A 6,000-nucleotide genomic window follows, 5' to 3' on the forward strand; every position below is an offset into this window, starting at 1 on the left:
GAATGTACTCTTCAACGCTACTCAATTTAAGTATTTAATTCAACTAAAGATATAACTGTCAACTGAACTCCCTTCAAACCAACTTGATCAGGCTCAACAACTAAATGCCCACTAAAAGAAGTTCACAAAGACAAAAGAGATATAAAATGCTTTTTTATGTGAGAATTCCTATACCATATTGTCTGTGGAGCATCAGTCTGCAACCATACAAGGTTTCGTAGGCTAGCAATTCATGGAGGTCTCTATCAACTCCCCCCCCCCCAAAAAAAAAAAAAAGAAAAGGAGACATTGATCTCTCTTGAAAAGAGGACCACCAATCAAAGTTACCGGTTATGAGCTCCTCAATGAAAAACAGTCACAAATATTTAATGTCAATGTTCATGCACTAAAAGATGAAGGAATTGCTGAATACGAGCATAAATTATCAAAAAGAAATAGAAAGTCAGATTCAAATGTGTGAATTATCTTTGAGCCAACCTATCAAAGAAAATTTTGAAGCAAAGTATCAAAGATTGTTTCAAGTAACAATACCTTTGAGTGAATGTAGACTCTCCCCCACAAGAATTTTGGAGGCCAGTAGCAAATTATGCAATCTGATCTTATATACAAAGCAATTGAATGTTCGTAACAAACAGGACGGATCAAAGAGTATAATTTGCTCAGAATTCTTCAATGACATCTCTCTATACGGTCGAAATAGATTTCGACTTTCTTATGATTGATCGAGTTCAAAACATAATCGATCGAAGTACGACTTCGAGATGGGTTCCGAAGATGGTACAAACAAGTTTCGAGTCCGCGGGGCCGATCAATGTCGAGCTCGATATTATCATCAAGCTCGAATCCAAATCGAACTATGATGCAAAGTAAAGTTCTCGAGCTTATGATTCAGAGACCGACCAATATTGACCCCGAATCAATTCAAGGGTCCGAGTCAGAATCGAGCTCAAGCCATGATTGAGAGCTCGAGTCAAGACCGAAAAACTCGAGTCAATATCGAGCTCATAGACAAGAGCCGTTGCAATCCCACTAGAGGAGAGAATCTTGTCAGGAATTGTGGGAAAGCTGATTTATCATGGGTCTCCCACTACGTATTTTTTATATGTAAAGTAAGATCCCTCTACTATAAAGGAGATGGTTATCATTTCTGTAGAAAAGAGGTTTTGGCTAACATTGTAATTCAAGCACCATATTCTCCCATAGTGAAGAGTTGTTCTTTCAAGCTTCTTAATTTGATTCCACTTGTTTAGTCCTAAAATTCATCTTCTTTAGAACCTTGTCTATTTTTGCATTTTTCGCAATCCATACTTGATATTTCCATTTATCCTTGTGATTTGTATTAAGTTGCACCACGTATCCTTATAATTGCGTACAAATTCAACTCTATCCGTTTTTCGGGTAAATAGTTTGGCGCCCACTGTGGGGCTAAGGATAACAGTGATTATTTGATACGAATCTGCAAAAACACACCGTTGTGTTTTGCACTTGTTTCCGAAAATATCTTGGATTTCGGATTAGCAATGACTAACTACCAGTCAAATGGCCACACCGATTGACAACGAAGCCGGTCTTCAAGATGAGAACAATAACTTGGCACCCAGTACTGAAAGACCACTTGTCAACGCCATTGGAGCCCGAATCGGAACACCTATAGATATCAATTTGCATGTGGCCATTGAGGCGAACCTACATTCTGAATCAGAAAATAGCATTCATGGTGGCACTCGGTCTGCAGCTCGAGATACCCACAACGTCGAGGAAAACGGCGTCAGCTTGCGTATGATTTTCGAAATGTTGCAAGCTCAACAGGCATCAAAAGCTCAGTTGCAGAGCCAAACCCAGCTACAAAACAGGCCGGTGCACAATCCACCTCGAGAAATCACCCACATAATGGAGCCAGCCATAGTGAAGTCAAATGAGCAAGAATCGGGGACTACTCCCAAAATTGCTAAATTGCTCGAGGAACTCACAAAGCGAGTCAAAACCAACGATAAAAAAGTAGAAACATATAATTCCAGGGTCGATCAGATCCCGGGAGCTCCACCAATGATAAAAGGATTGGATTCAAAAACATTCGTGCAAAAACCTTTTCCCTCGAGCGCAACCCCAAAACCAATCCCCAAAAAATTCTGTATGCCCGAAATTCCCAAATCTAACGGAACGACCAATCCCAACGAGCACGTCACTTCTTACACATGTGCCATCAAGGGCAATGATTTAGAAGACGATGAAATCGAATCTGTGTTATTAAAAAAATTCGGAGAGACCCTCTCGAAGGGAGCAATGATTTGGTATCACAACCTACCACCAAATTCTATCGACCCGTTCGCCATGTTAGCAGATTCTTTTGTGAAAGCATATGCCGGCGCCATAAAAGTCGCAACAAGGAAATCGGACCTCTTCAAGGTAAGACAAAAGGATAACGAGATGCTGAGGGAGTTCGTATCTCGTTTTCAAATGGAACGAATGGATCTGCCACCAGTCACAGATGATTGGGTTGTTCAGGCTTTCACTCAAGGTTTGAACGAACGAAGTTCGACAGCTTCACGGCGGTTAAAGCATAACCTAATTGAATACCTAGCCATCACGTGGGCCGACGTGCACAATCGGTACCAATCAAAAATTAGGATCGAAGATGATCAATTGGGGTCTGAACCCGGTGTTCGAAGGGATATTAATCGAGAACAAGGTCCGATCGGGGATCGATACCGACCGTACAACGGAAACCGCAGAGTCAGTGAATCGAGACATAACCCCGGGCAAAATAACAAAAGAAGTGATCGAGGTCAAAGGTCTCGGGGGCTGATGAACAGAAGTGGGTTCGACAGGCCTACCGGATCTAAGGAAGCACCACGGTTATCAGAGTATAACTTCAGCATTGATACATCCGCTATCGTGTCCGCTATCGGACGCATCAAAGACACTAAATGGCCTCGACCCATGCAGACTGATCCTGCCCAGAGGAATCCCAATCAAATGTGCGAATATCATGGCACCCATGGCCACAGAACAGAAGATTGCAGGCAACTAAGAGAGGAAGTAGCCCGGTTATTCAACAAAGGGCACCTTCGAGAATTTTTAAGCGATAGGGCGAAGAACCATTTTAAAAATAGGGATTTCGGCAAGCAAAACGAACAAGAAGAACCACAGCACGTCATTCACATGATCATCGGCGGCGCCGATACCCCTCAGGGACCGGTGCTTAAACGCACTAAGACATCGATTGTGAGGGAAAAACGATCTCGAACTCAAGATTACACACCCATAGGAACTTTGTCCTTCGATGATGAAGATGCAGAAGGAGTCATACAACCTCACAACGATGCACTGGTAATATCCGTACTCATGAAAAAAACTAAAGTTAAGCGTGTGTTGATTGATCCAGGTAGCTCGGCCAACATCATTAGATTGAAGGTCATAGAACAGCTTAGCCTGCACGACCAGATCGTACATGTAACCTTGGTTCTAAACAGATTCAATATGGCATGTGAAACCACCAATGGCGAGATAGTTCTACCGATAAACGTGGCCGGAACCATCCAGGAAACGAAGTTCCACGTGATCGAAGGCGACATGAGATACAACGCCCTTTTCGGAAGGCCATGGATCCACAACATGAGAGATGTACCTTCGGCCCTACACCAGGTCCTTAAATTCCCAACATCGGGAAGAGTCAAAATAGTGTACGGAGAACAACCAGCCGCAAGAGAAATGTTCGCCGTCGAGGAAGCGAAACCAATATCCTCCCTTCGCCAGTAAAGGGATCGGGCTCAGAAGAGGAACAAGATACCAAATAGCAATCACAGGCATTGGCTTTGACCCTACCAAACAACCAGAAGATCGAAGAAGATGATGATCAGAGGATCCCTTGATCCTTCGTGATTCCCGGTGATTCTGACGCTACCAAATCAACGATTGAGGAATTGGAGCAAGTCACACTAATCGAGCACTAGCCCGAACGGAAGGTATACCTGGGAACGGGGTTGGACCCCGAACTCAGGAAGAAACTTGTTAAATTTCTTATAGATAACATTGATTGCTTTTCCTGGTCCCATTTAGACATAACGGGGATTCCACCGGACATAACGATGCATCGGCTAAGCTTGGACCCTAGGGTCAGACCGGTGAAGCAAAAGAGAAGACCCCAGTCCGAGGTAAAGCATGCATTCATAAAGGACGAGGTAACCAAACTTCTCAAGATAGGGTCCATTCGGGAAGTGAAATATCCCGAATGGTTAGCCAATGTAGTTGTAGTGCCTAAAAAGGGAACAAACTTAGAATGTGTGTGGATTATAAAGATTTGAACAAAGCATGCCCCAAAGATTCCTTTCTGCTGCCCAACATCGATCGCATGATCGATGCCACGGCCGGCCACGAGATACTCACTTTTCTCGAAGCCTATTCCGGGTATAATCAAATCCAGATGAACCCGGAAGACCAGGAAAAGACTTCATTTGTCACCAAATATGGAACATATTGTTATAATGTGATGCCCTTCGGGCTAAACAATGCAGGAGCTACCTACCAACGCCTAGTAAATAAAATGTTCGAAGAATAAATAGGTAAATCGACGGAAGTTTATATTGATGACATGCTAGTTAAGTCCCTGCGTGCAGAGGACCATTTGACCCATTTGCAGGAAACGTTCGAGATTTTGAGGAAATACAACATGAAGCTCAACCTCGAGAAATGTGCTTTCGGGGTCGGTTCGGGCAAGTTCCTCGGCTTCATGGTGTCAAATCGGGGAATCGAGATTAACCCTGATAAAATCAAGGTCATCGAAGACATCACCATCGTGGACAGCGTGAAGGCTGTACAGAGGCTAACGGGACAGATTGCAGCCTTAGGCTAATTCATTTCGAGATCATCAGATCAAAGTAACAAATTTTTCTCTCTACTAAAAAAAAAGAACGATTTCGCTTGGACCCCGGAATGCCAACACGCACTAGAGGAACTAAAACGATATCTATCGAGCCCACCACTACTTCATACTCCAAAAACAGACGAAAAACTCTGCTTGTACTTGGTAGTATCGGAAATAGCAGTAAGCGGTGTCCTAGTTTGAGAAGATCAAGGTACGCAATTTCCCGTTTATTATATAAGTCAGACCTTAGGAGAAGCAGAAACTAGATATCCGCACCTAGAAAAATTGGCACTTGCACTGATAAGCGCCTCTAGAAAGTTAAGACCGTACTTTCAATGTCACCCCATATGCGTATTAACCACTTACCCGCTCCGTAATATTTTGCACAAGCCCGAACTATCGGGCCGATCGGCCAAATGGGCCGTCGAACTCAGTGGGTACGATATCGAATATCAACCCCGTACGGCCATCAAGTCTCAAATTTTAGCAGACTTCGTGGCCGATTTCATGCCAACCCTCGTACCCGAAGTCGAAAAAGAACTCTTGTTGAAATCGGGTACGTCATTGGGGGCATGGACCTTTTTTACGGACGGGGCTTCAAACGTGAAGGGGTCCGGGCTAGGCATAGTTTTAAAGCCACCCACGGGTGACACTATTAGGCAATCTATCAAAACTACCAGGTTGACTAACAACGAGGCCGAGTATGAGGCCATGATTGCAGGTCTCGAGCTAGCTAAAATCTTGGGGGCAGAAGTCATTGAAGCCAAGTGTGACTCTTTGCTGGTGGTAAATCAAGTAAACAAAACCTTCGAAGTTCGAGAAGATAGAATGCAAAGGTATTTGGACAAACTGCAGGTCACTTTGCACCATTTCAAAGAATGTACTTTACAGCATGTTCCACGAGAGCAAAACAATGAGGCCGATGCACTTGAAAATTTAGGGTCATCGATCGAGGAAGGCGAGATAAGCTCGGGGACTGTCGTTCAACTCTCGAGATCCGTGATCGAAGAAGGTCATGCCGAGATAAATTCTACAAGCTTAACCTGGGATTGGAGGAATAAGTATATTGAATACTTAAAGAACGAAAAGCTCCCATCGGACCCTAAAGATTCAAGGGCATTACAAACCAAAGCTGC

Source organism: Nicotiana tabacum, chromosome 2 (genome assembly GCF_000715075.1).
Source record: "Nicotiana tabacum cultivar K326 chromosome 2, ASM71507v2, whole genome shotgun sequence".
In the NCBI taxonomy this organism is placed as follows: domain Eukaryota; kingdom Viridiplantae; phylum Streptophyta; class Magnoliopsida; order Solanales; family Solanaceae; genus Nicotiana; species Nicotiana tabacum.